This window comes from Pinus tabuliformis, chromosome 9 (genome assembly GCF_031772625.1).
Source record: "Pinus tabuliformis cultivar Carrire ecotype Pingquan chromosome 9, CPIR1, whole genome shotgun sequence".
Lineage (NCBI taxonomy): Eukaryota > Viridiplantae > Streptophyta > Pinopsida > Pinales > Pinaceae > Pinus > Pinus tabuliformis.
Window position 1 is genome coordinate 1,274,612,533 of NC_142307.1, and position 13,880 is coordinate 1,274,626,412.

Genomic DNA, 13,880 nt, shown 5'->3' on the forward strand with positions numbered 1-13,880 from the left:
TATGACTGAAATATTTCATCAAATGACTAGATAGAGACACACTATTATACCATGAGTCTTGATATGACCTTTACATCGAATGATATACATGACATTTATAACAGAGACCAAACACCTAAATAAGATCATGATAAACATCAGCAACGACACTGAATGATCTGCTCCATAGCATCTGTCACCGGCAACTTGTATTAGTGCATGAATCATCAAGGTATGTCCGTATCAACTCATCCTTTTGAACAGAATTCTGTATATACAGAATCATTCTATCATGACCTGCGGGTTTTGGTGTAACAGCAATCGGCACTCCAACAAGTGGTATCAGAGCCAAAGGTCTCGAGACCTATGGGTTTTGGTGTAACAGCAATCGGCACTCCAACACACCTGAAATGCAAACTGGTGTGAAAGGGGAGGTTTACATTTGTCCATGTCGAAAATGGCAAGCATGGAATCCGCAGGGTCAATACCTCCGATAGCCAAAAGCAAAGCTTTCCTTTGGCTAGGGCATGTTTGTAATACTTCAAGCGCCGACATAGCCGACGGTGCTTGCGCCAAATCCTCTACGATGTTGTAGTGTTGAGTGGCATGTGCAGATGTGTTGTGCGTTGTGCGTCGAAGTGCCCCCTTGGGGGGTCGAATTACAAAGTCCTCAACTGGCCTTTCAATTCGTAAATCGTTGGGCAACGATGGGTTTTGACCTGTGGATGATTCTGTTGCCGGAGCAACAGGAGCTTCATATGATTTGGCTCTGGTTGTTAGTTCTACCGTTTCAAATGTGTAAATGGTAGAACTTCCTTCACCAGCTGAAGGTTGTTGCAAACTATTTCTGCCCCTTGACGTGGGTGGTGGTTGGTTGGCAACGAGATGTTGCTGTTGTTGATTAGGAAAAGGATTTCTAAGGATAGCAGGTGCCTTACCAGAATCTTCCATGGTAAGGTAATTCGTGCATTCTTGAAGACGCGAACAACGCCATGTTATGTGATCTTCAAGATAAAGTTTGCACGAATAGTTGGTGCCTTTATCCTTCTTCGTATCAGTATGCGCAGCGGCCTTCTGTTTCAGGTTGGGCTGCTTAGATGACTGCTCCTCAAAAGGAGCGGTCTTGTTCTATTTCTTCTTGTTCTTACTACTGGATTTCTATGTAGACTGCACAGAGTTAATCGCAGTGGCAGGAATAGCAGTCATTTTGGTAGAGGGGTCAACTGCCAACTTGGCAACGGACCCACTAAGTTGTTTTACAGCGCCTGTGGAGGTTGTGCCAACGATCCCGTCGGCGTGTGCTCCAGGGCGTTAAGTGGTGGGGGGATTAGGGTTACTGAGAGCATAGGGGATAATGTCGTAGAGAGTGCCAGACTATGAATAAATTAAATCCAAGTGTTGGGTATGACGTATGGATTGGTCCTCCGTGACCGCACCACCTAGAGCAACATCTCTAGCGATTTGCAGGAGCAATGACTTATAGAACCAATCTGTTAAGAGAAAGTCAGGGATGGGGGCTTTGACTAACCTCTGCTTACATCTCCATTCATGGATATGATCGGAGATGTGGGTGGCGGTATCCTAACAAAACGAAGTAAGGATCTCTGTCCCTTTCTCATAACAGATAGGTAACTGAAAGTGCTTTAGGAACTCCATCGCTAAAGCGTCAAAGGTATTCACTGATGCACGTGGTAACTCAATATACCACTTTGCAGCATTGCCAGTGAGGGTGCGGGGAAATAGACGCAACCAGACACTGTCATCCACCATGGAGTTAGAAACACACCATAGATGGTAGGTGGTGACATGAGTGCCTGGATCCTCCCCTTGTTTTCCGTCAAACTTAGGAATATCCGCCGGTATTTTATGCAGGATCAGCGGCCACTGTAGGTTATGGTAGATGGGGTCGTTAGTCAACTTGTATAAGTTGGGGATATCCAATGTTGCCAAAAAAGGCAAATTGTTGGGTGCCCCCGACTCAGACCATTGTGATGACGGATGACCTGAGGAGCTCTGTGCTCCACCCATTGTTTGGTTCCCTATGTTGTACATGGGCTGCGAGGTGTAGCAATTGCTTTGTGGTACGGTGTTGTAAAGTGGATTACCATGAGGATTTTGATACTTGGGTATGAAGTTGCCCCCAGTATAAACGGTGCCCCCTTGACTCGTCTAAGCTTGTGAGTAGGGTGCCTCCATGGATTGGGTGGGGATCCCTTGTGGATTCCCAACCAACACTAAACTGACCATATGGCTTTGATTGATAGAGGGAAAACTCATGTCAATCGGTGACTGTCCATGCATGCTTGAGAATAGCGGGGGAACTGTGACATTCCCTACCGCCATGTGCATATTGGGGACCACCCTAGATATCTGAATCTGGGGGTTATAACCATACATTGGCGGTCGTCCTTAGTTTTGGTAAACTAGAACTGCGCCCATAGTGCCACATTGAGTGTTATATGGAGCATTGTATGTGGCACTAGTCGAAGTTATGCTTTAGTGTACCATAGGAGTGGAACCTGGCATCTGTTGAGTTCTGCTAATAGAGGGTGTGATGTGAGTTGTAGTACCTAGGACAAACAGGATTGTGGGGTTCCACATTGCCGGTGTTGTGATGACCGTCGACTGGGGAAGTGGTAGAGGACTCACAGTGTCTCTATAATTCCACAACCCTTGAGGTGTCGAAGGAATATATGGGAGAGTTCCTCCCAGTGAAGATTGAAGTACTGGTACGATGGGATCAATAACAAGATATGACGGATTTGTTATCGAAGTCTTAAAGTGAGGAAGAAATCCTCCAGCAAATCAGAATCGTCGGTCGTCCAGAATGATCCCGCGTGTGATTTAGGAGACTGATTCCTCGAAGATGAGGAATCCAAGTCAGTGGATCTCGGTAGATCCTCCACAGTGAGTGGAGGAAGTCCTAACAACCATCTGGATTGACGGTGAGGGCCGGATGTAGCCACAATGATTGGTAAATTTTATCAGATAAATTTTTAAGGTGATATTCTTTAAGTCTCAAAAACGATAGCACTCAAGTACCTAAAAATAAAAAATACACTAAAAATGACAATCAGCAAACAAAGTGAAATTACCTTGTCTGATAAACACCGATTACTGGAGATGAAACCCAATCTCTCAATGAGTAATAGAGAAGGATGGCCAAATGTACGGTTACGGTTACTTTTGAGCTTTGCCTGAACCTTAGATTAAGGGGCCAAGTACTCTTGTGAAGACGATCACCCTCCCAAAAAATGAAGACAAAGTAGGTCCGTCTATTTGAGGTACCAAGACAGCCCGTCCCAGTCACCTTAGGTAAGTACCTAGAAGTATTGGCCACTAGAGATACTTCAAATCATAGACATTACCGGGGGGGACATAGTCGTAGACAGTACGCTATGTGGGCAGGATACCCGAGTCCCCGACTTAGTTCCAAAATCCTCGAAGGGATCCCCGTTACACAGAATTCCCAAAGGAGTTGTAAAAGAAGGCGGGCTACCTTCAATTACAATCCGATGTTGTCTCGTATTTAGCTCCATTGTGAGTGGAGTGGTCCCGGTAATATGAGTGCAGAAGGATTTTTCACTCTTTAACGACACTAGTTTGATTTTCAACCTTGGGTAGTTGACTCACTCTCTTATCCCAAGGTTCTAATCTATCTAATGTTGGTTTGCTCTAAAAAAGAGTATCTGATTGATTTTAGTGTAAATTTTAGTGTACCTTTTCATTTGTCTTCAGAGGGGGTGTTGACGTATGAATATTATGAGACTCTTGACTCGATAAACCGTGCATAACATTGCTTTGAAAAAAAAAAAAAGATCAATTTCTTATGCAAGCAAGTTTAATTCTCCACATGTATTATTTCACATATTCATGTATTCGTCAGTGCATCTAAAAATCATTCAACACTTTGCATAACTGAAAGTTCCTTTTCTCAATATTCCCTAACAACTATTGAACCAAAACAAAGCAGCCTACAACTAATTTGACAGAAGGAGATGTACAGTCTATTAGCGATTCTTTCAATAAAAATTTCTTTTATGAGAGAAAAACTAAAGCATTTTCTTAAAAAATAAATTTTAAGACACCAAATTTGTTAGCATGATACTGTTGCAGATCTTGATTCAGCCCTTGGGACAAGTTTCCCCCCCTTTTGGTCCACAAAATCTCTTGAAAAACATGGAAATGGGTCACTAACGCTCTGTCTATGTGTAAACAGAGCTTTAGTTTGGCCACTAACGCTCCCTGTTGTTATCGGGAAAACTAGTGTCTATGCAGAGCTACTAGTCCCACTAAGGCTGGTAGCTACCTTAGAAACAAACAAACCAAAAACTACTTTCGTTTTCCTTTATGAGAAATAGATGAGAGAAGAATAAGGAGACCAACCTCTGTCTTGCGCTTGGTTCCTTGTTTGATTCCTCTCCCTTTTGATAGTCCTTTGCTACTTGCTTTCTTGTATACCCAACTTCAAAGAGCACCTGTAGAATCAAAGCAGCACAACACTATACGAGAACATAGATCTATTATCATTAGCAATATAGGATCAGATATATATTAACCACACAAACGCATATAACATCAATCACACAAGAATGTGGAGGAAAACTTGAATATATTTATTGATAATCAAGAAAGAGCAAAGAGGATTACAACCAATTGTTCTGACCCAACATCATCCTCTCAGCAAGTAAGCCGTTCTTCACCTCATGAAAAGCTTAGATCACCCAACACTATGATATTGCACCAAGAAACTAGCAGCACTTCCTTACAAGATACAAAATTCCAGCCTCTGGATCTCTGGGATGAGGGATCCATATATAGATGTCTGCAAGGGGGGTGAGTCAGCTTTTGAGATTTGATTAGTGTCCTCTCTCTGATAGTTCTTGAATCCACTTGGAGATTGATGATCTCTTGCTCATTTCTAGGAGAATGCAGAGAGGCAAGTGTCACAGGAGAAGTTTCTAGAAGATTCTTTGCTTCTCCACCTTGCAGATTGACCTTGCCATTTGTCCACTCTCACCCATCGCTCCCCATAGAAGGGATTTTCAACACACATCACACCTACTGTGTGTATTTAGGTGGGATGCAACACACTTTGACCATGGAGCAGGTGAAATGGTCCAGTTTTGACCAGTTCTGAGCAGTTTTTCATGGAGAACTTCTGGGAGAAGATGTAATCAGTTGACCTTGGTCTTTTAGGGGTCGGAACAACACTTTTAGGGACTTAAGAGCCCTTGGTTTATTGACATTTATGATTCGGGTTGCAGTGCCCAAAAATGTCTATAACACCTATGCACATTCAAAGAGCTTTATAAAGCTATGTGTAGACCAGCAACCTACGTTAGTGAGGGAAAGAGCTCAAAAAGTGGGCTTTTGGGATCAGTTCCTGAAGAGAAAGCAACTTTGCAGGATGCAACAAACGAGATGGTGGATCAGAGAAGGATATGAAGAAGGGGGAAGCTCATAGAAGAGAGAAGAGATTTCAGAGGAGTCCGGATAACTGGGAACTAAAGTATAGTCCCCAGCGGAGTCGCCAGTTCTGCTATGGGGTAAAATGCATGGGATGAAAACTACCCTCGAAAGTCTTCCCAGGACTTCCGATAGACTATAAAGTTATCTGCAAAAGGTACCTGTTACACACATGTTCATCTATCTGACATATACTAACAGGATATGGAGAACGAATCACCTTTGGTTCTTTCTAGATTCGCTTGGACATCTCTGTGCGGTAAGAAGAACTCCTCCTGACCAGCTCCAAGATGATTCCTGCTGAAAAGAACGAAGCAAACCAATCACAGCATATACTTCTGACGATTAATGAAAGAATCCGTAACAAACATGTATAAATGTGTAACTTATCTACTCAACACAACAAGCATCATAATGGACAAATAAATGCACAATATCACCGACACTTCGAGTAGTGGAACATAACCGCAGTCCTATATTCAAAATAGAAGAGTGATTACAACAACCCTGTTGCATCAGCCTTTCTTATCCCTTCTTCCTCTCTCTCTCTCCCCTTCTTTCAGCTAGCTCCTTCAAGAATATGACAATATCACAATAGCACCATGTACTATCCTTCTAAATGCTCTGACCATTGTGCAATGGCCCTCTCGTTGCTTAAATAGAAATCGAATTAGGGCTTCCCAACTCCACCTGTAGTTCATTTGGGTAAAAACCATGAACCTGCCTCTTTTACTAGCTTTTTCCCATTTGCCTCTGTTTCCAGAATAGAATTTCTCCAAATATCTTGATTTTTGGAGTTTCCCTACTTTCCTTGCACAAATTTAGGGAAATGATATCTAGATATTTTATGGCAAATTCATTGGCATAACCACTTGAGCATCACTAAAGTTCACTAATGCTCCCTCTGGTCTAACAACATGAGTTAGAAGCTTGACTAACGCTCCTTTATGCTTGTAAACAAGCTTTATAAAGCAGGTTATCAATGTACAGAGAGCGTTAGTGTGGATTCTGGGCCTGCAACTGTGGTCAATCTTTCAGTCATCTTGTCCTTCTCCTCTAAGTTGATTAGGAGGTCAATATGTCCTATAACAGTTCTGTGTAGCGCAATCCTTCTACAGGGTCTAAAGGTACAACTACGCGCAGTAACTTTTTCTCAAAGATCATCTTGCGCTTCTTTAGACATATTACTCCATTCATGTCAGTGGCCCAATCTATTCCCAATAGCACAAGATAGGGATTATTGTCATCCATATTCTCTATCAATTCAAAATCTGCTAGCGCACTCGCTCCTTCCATGTCTATTCTGATTCCCTGCAATCTACCCATAGGTAGGATATTTTGCTGGTTCTCCATTCACAGTTGGATAGGAGACCATTACAGTGCAGGCCTGCCCATGTGCTCCCATGTTTGCTTTGGCAGGATGTTTGCGTCCGATCCTAGGTCTAGAATCACTTGGTCCATCTCATATTCCCTGATCTGCGTGGTCAATCTCATCTCCCTTCCTGTTCGTATCGTGTGCTTCCCGAGCTTCCAGACTACGCGCGGTTCTCCTGGCATGGTCCCAGCACATCTAGTTATGAGTTCTTGCAACCCCTTTATAACCTTGCTGTCGCGCAGTAGCTTCATGCATGTCTCCAAGAATGTAGTGAGCATTGATGGGTCCATTTCCGGCTCTAGTCTGTCTTTACTTCCTGAAGTGGAGGCATCAACAAAGCTCGTCTTAGCTTCCATGAAGGTCTCCTTAGCGTGCTCCAAATCAAATTTTGGTTCCTTCATTGGGGCCTTGCGAACCCAAGTACTTTCTTCAAGATGCTTACCTTTTTCATCCCCTGTCGTAATACCACTTCGGAGCATGATATTTACATTAGGGTCTTCCTCACGCGGCTCAGACCTCATCATTTGTAGGCTCTGAGTCGGGGGAGGTTGGAGTGCTCCTTTATCGCGCAACCTCGCTATCAATGTTGGACAGTCCTCTGTCTCATGATCAAACTGCATACAATATAAGCATGATGGTCTCGTTGGATTTGTACAATCGCGGGCATAATGCCCTGATCCTCTGCAATTGTAACATATCAGCTGTTTGCAACCTCTTCCTGGCCCCATTCCACCTCGGCCTCATCCGTGCCCCTGAAATCCAGTGCACACCATTCCTGCATTTTGATCGAGGGCCCGTGTTTCGGCTTGAACTCTATAGATAGGAGTCTGATCCATCATCAGTTCATAACTTCTACAGGTGCACTCATCATGTCCTGCTGACCTGCAGAAATTACAAAACAACTGCTGGGAATTCTGCATATACTTCTATAATAGATGGCAGTTATCTATAGCATTCTTCCCTCCTATCTGAAAAATCACGCACCATAATGCAGGTGCCACGCTTGGTCCTACTTTTGCCTTCGATCTCGATGGAATTGGTCCTCCTCCCGCGAGGTAATTCATGAACACCGGGCAGTGGTCCTTGTCATGCCCCTGGCCCATGCACTTTACGCACCATACCTCGTTGCGCACTTCTGGATGAGTCGTCTTGTCTTGTTTCAAACTCAGCATCTCAAGGCACAAGTTTTTCAACTTCGCATGAATATGCTGGACTCCCAGGTTAGGATCTTGTATCAGAGTCTCGTGCAATCTCATCGCGACCTCCAAAGCCTCAGCCTGAGTGGTTATCCTTTGTTGCAACAGCGCATTCCATAGATATGGTGTTAATGAGGCCACAAACCATTCCCGGTGTTGCCCGTATGTTAAGGTCATTTTCGCTTCGCGAATTGTGCACTTCAATCTTTGATCCAACTCCCACGGGGTTTCGCCTGGTAGCATTGAGATTTCCTTGAATCCAATGATCGATTGTGCCTCCGACTTTGGCCTGTTGAATTCTTTGTTTAGCCAGTCTGGATATCTTCTATCCCCACATTTGTATTTTCATTGGAATTCTTAATGTACCAAGTCAGTGCGCGATCCTACAGAGCGCTGACCAACGTTTCCTTCCTTATATTGTCATCCGTGACACCATGTGCTTCCCATACAGCTTTTATCACGAACCAAAACTGGTTTGGATCTTCATTCCCTACTCCCATGAACACTGGTAGCTTTATTGCGCTGGTCATACTGCTTCGCAATAGTGGCGGAGTTGGTATGGGTGAAGTCGGGGGTGAAGATGGTGAAACTGGTGGTGGTGTGAGCAGGGGTGGTATGCGCGGAATTCTCTACCTTATCAGATTGATGAACTTCTTGGTGAAACCTTCATGAGCTCTTCTTCGCCCCCTCGCAGAGGTGATATCAAGGAGCTAGTTTCTACTTCTATGCTACCTTCATTTTTGTAGATTCTCCCACTCTGCGTAGCCCCAAACATCAATTTATTCGCATAACCTGCTTTCACACAATAGCATTTTAATCCAAGTGTTCAAATATTTAACGTATTTACCTTGTGGTCCCTTGAGGAAGCGTCATTCTACCTCGCTATAGCTGACTGAAGTATCTACCATGAATTCAGTGATGAATCCTCCTATGATTCGATCCAGCCAATGATCAACAACACGCGTGATCTTATCTTCCGAAGCTTCCAGTCTGCACACCAATTCTAGAGTCCACACAATAGGTTTGTCGAGTTTACACCTTCCTTGGCTATCTGCTAGCTTCACGATCCACTCGTACAACTCAGTAGGGAAGGATGCAAAGAAAATTTCGTGGATCTCCGTATACAAGTAGTAATATAACCACTTTTCCCTTGATAGTCACGGATTCCTGTTTTCCTGCGTCACGAACTCATGAATCTTTCTGTCCAACCACTCTTCAATTCCTTTCTTGGTCAGATTCCAGTGATACGACATCAGACATCTCTATGCAGATCCCGGTCCCGACAATGAAACCATTTGTTGGCTTGTTGGGGCCTGACCCAGATTTGGAGTTAATTAGCCAAACAAATCCCAATACTACTGGCCCTTTTGGCAACAGTCCGTGGAGCACGGACTGAGGTCTCACCTGAAGTAGTATGGGAGGGTGCTAGAACCAGGTTTCTGCACCCTGGAGATGTCTGATGAGTTCGATTGGTCCTTCGTTTGTCCCTGTGCGCAGGTGGCTTTATGCACTTTCCCGTTCCTCACAGCCTGGTACACTGCCTTCGTGCAGCCCTAACCAGGGGCTGTGCCGCGCTCTATGCTATTATCCGAGATCTTATTTATCTTCTAGTCTTATTTAAGCACCTTCGCCTACTTAAGTGTTTTAAGTTATACTTAACAACACAAAACATTCATACAGGTGCATGCAGTAAATAAACAATATATTTACAAACTATATCAATCATGCATTAAACCAGGAAAAGATACACATAATTATAGAGAAACTTCTCTTTATTGATTCGTCAAATGGTTATAGACTCAACCTGCCCTGCGCACTCAGCTGCAGGGGTCCGCACTCTTAGTTGCAGACTACTGGGCCTCTGCACACTCAACTGCAGAGCCTTCTCCTACTCTACGACCCACAGACACACTTTACACTTTGTCTCAATCACCTAGACTTCCTTATTCCTTCATTATTAGTTAGTTATCTTTTACACTTAAAGCTTCACTCTATTTATACAATCCCATGGTCCACAGACCATGGGTAGGTCTATCTAGCCGACATTACATTACAAAACTAGGGCAGACAACCCTATGACTCTATCATACTTTCGCGCCCCACGCCTGCAATTCGCGGAGATTTTACAACAAGATTTGGTCAAAACTTGGGCTTTAAGCCCCAAAACATGCCTTGGGGGGGATTCCATGCCCAACAAGTTTCTTGATGATATTGACAAGGCTTTTGTTTCAGGATTCTACAAGTCCATTACCTTGAGGGTAATAAGCAATGGAATGGCCAAGGGTAATGTGATATCTATTACAAAATTCTACCATTTTCTTGGATTTGAAAGCAGCTTCATTATCAGTAATGAACTTTTGGGGGCCTCCAAATCTAGAAAGGATGTTGTTCTCAAGGAATGAAATGATGACAGAGTCTGTGGCTTTTCTAGAAGGGATGGCTTCTATCCATTTAGTGAAATAATCAGTGGCTGTCAAAATCCATTTATGTTGGCCTGAGGAGGATGGGTGAATTTCCCCAATGAAGTCTAAACCCCATTGTTGAAAAAGCATTTCTGTGGAGATGGGTTTGAGAGGTAGTGGTAAGAGCTTCCTTTTGCCCTAAAATATTTGGCACTTGTGACAGGAGGTCACAGATCTCTTGACATCTGCAAAAAGGGTGGGCCAATTAAAACCTACCCTTAGGATCTTATCAGCAGTTGTTTTCCAATATAAGTGTCCTCCACAATCTCCTACATGAAATTCTTGCATAACTTTGTCAGCTTCTTCTTTTAGTAAACAATTTAATAGAATGGCACCATTATCTTTCCAAAATAAAGCATTATCTATGATACAATATTTCATTGATTTCATTTTCAAAATCTACCTTTAGTTCTAGATAAACCAGGAGGATCTTGTAAGTTTAGAAACACAAATATAATATCTGCATACCAAGGTGAATCTATGAAAGCTTCACTGATTTGTGGAGTCACCATCTCTTCCTGATCATCTAGGGCACCAATGAAATTTATATCTAAGGCCTGACAATTTGATTCAGCCATGAATTTAGCTAAACCTTGGTCTTTGATAAGCTTTGTAGGCTTTATTTCTATGTCATATTCCAAAATAGTGGCAATCCATTTGCCTCTCTTTCCTTCAGGCCCATCCCGTGTCAGAATGTCCTTTACTACTAAATTTGGAACATAAGCAATGATGTGTGAATACAAGATGTACACTCTGGAATATTTAATAGCTTTTAGTAAAGCAAGTGCTTGTTTTTCCATTATGTTGTACTTTAGTGTAGCATCTCTCAAAGATTCGTTGAAAAATGCAATAGGCTGCTCATAACCTTGATCATTCTTTTGCAACAAGACTGCAGCAATAATATGTTCTGAAGCAAAAGAAAAAATTATAAAATATTTTTGGAAATCAGGACTTATGAGGACTGGAGTTTTGGTAAGGGCTTCTTTGATTGCCTCAAAAGACTATTTAGCCTCTACTGTCCACTTAAGTGCTGAATATTTCTTTAACATGTTATTTAGTTCTCTAATTAATTCTACTAAGTTAGACATGAATCTCCTAAGAAAATTTATTTTGCCTAAGTATGACTGTAATTATTTGATGTTCTTAGGATGAGTGATGGTCAGGATTGCCTCCATTCTAGCTGGATCCATTCTAATTCCATGTTTGGATACTATGTGTCCCAAGAGCTTACCTTATTCTAGACCAAAGAGTGTCTTTTGGGGATTTAAGGAAATACCAAATTTTTTGCATTTAATGAAAACTCTTCTTAGATGATCTAGATGTTCATTATCTCATTTGGAAAAGATTGTAATGTCATCTTGGTAAACTACTATAAAGTCATGGATTTCTTTTGCAAAGGCTATGTCCATTGCTCTTTGGAATGTAGCTCTTGCATTCATCAATCCAAAAGGCAATTTCAAATACATGAAAGTACTCCAAGGAGTAGTAAATGTAGTCTTTGCTTGATCCTCTGGTTGAACTAAGATTTGGTTATATCTATAAAATCCATCAAGTAATGAAATTTTGGATGAGCCTACTACCCTCTAAAGAATCTAGTCCATTTTGGGGAGAGGATAGTTGTCTTTTAATGACACTTTATTCAAGTTTCTGAAATCAACACAGAGTTTGATTTCTCTTGTTTTCTTCCTAGTAGTGACTAAATTAGAGTCCCAATCTGAATATCTAATGGGCGCTACGATCTGTGCATCATACATCTGTTTCACTTACTTTTCAATGAGTGGCATAAGAACTGGATTAATTCTCCTCAGCTTTTGTTTAAAGGGTTTATGATCTTCTTTGATAGGTATCTTATGTTGAATTACACTGGTATCATAAGACTTAAGGTCTTCGTAACTCCAAGAAAAGACATCTTGAAACTCTTTGAACAGATTTATATATTTCAGTTTTTCATTTGGAGGTAATGCTTTGGATATTTTGATAAGCTTGGGTTTTTCTTCAGTTCCTATCTTACATTCTTTTATGTCTGCTCTTAAAGGCTCCATTTTAGTTTCCTAGCTACATCATTTGAATCAAACAAATCTTCTAATGGGACTAATCCCTTGGAAAAAATGTTATATTTAGGATTTAAAATTTCAAGATCATCATTCATTATTTCTTCTATTTCTACCTTTTCTAAGTTATCTATTTCTACTTTAGTGAAATTAGTGGGTTTATTTAGATCTAAAGCATTTATATCTATTTCATTATCTATGTTATTAGCTACTATACAATCTATATCTATATTCCAATTTTGAAACTTTCCTTCAGCAGTCATGAAATCATAAATTTGAGAATCTTGTGAGAAAATCTGCCAATATTTCAAATTGTCAGGTATAATAGGCCTATGTCTCACTTCTGTAGTGTACTTGTGGTTGGGCTGAAAAGGCAATTTGCACGTACTAGAAAAAGTGGCGAGACTGTGAGCTTGCATGTTCTGTTTCCTAGGAACGGCAGCAAAATCAATTTCAAGAAGGTCTTTAATCAAATCTAGGATAGTTTCTCTGTATTGGCTAAGTCTAGGATTATTCACAGAGTATTCACCTTTGATTTGTTTTATAATCAATTCTGATTCTACCATGATAGAAACTCTCTTGGCTCCAAGTTTTCTAACAATTTGCAGTCCTAAGATTAGAGCCTCATATTTTGCCATGTTGTTTGTGCACTTAAAGTTTAATCTAAAGGCATGACCTTCAGAATGATTATTCTCCATGTTGTGAATCCAAACTCCTGCACCAGCTCCTAATCGATTCATAGATCTATCAAAATCTAAATGGGAATGTTTTCACTATCAGGAGCTTTGTATTTTTCTTCTACAGCTGTGATTTCATTTTTTTCATTGTTTGAATTATAAAAGATGAAAGAGTCCATATCAGAATGCATGGATTATATAGGGAAATTCTGTGGTTTTTCTGCACTACTCACCATGTGTTTCATCAAGGTCTCTCTGTAAATCTTTCTTTGCTGACCAAACATAGATATGGTGGCATATGACATGTCCAATTGTAGAGATCCCTGTAATTTTTCTCCTCGTGAGAAAGATAACAACATTCCATACTTGGGTGGGATATCAGCAACCACTATGTCCATGACAATACTCTTTGTTGGGCACTGGACTAGAGTTACACACAAATCTTTAATCAGGCCAAGGCATTTAACTTGGCTAGAATCAAAGGAAAAGAGGTCCTTGTATGGTCTGGTGATATCTAAGTTTAGTCTCTCCATGATTGCTTTAGGCATTAAGTTATGGGATGCCCCTGAATCTAACATACCATTATGTAAGATTTTGTCATGAACATTCATACTAATGTAAAATGGAGGAATACCCCCTTGCTGATGTGTGCCATTTACTTCTGGACCAAA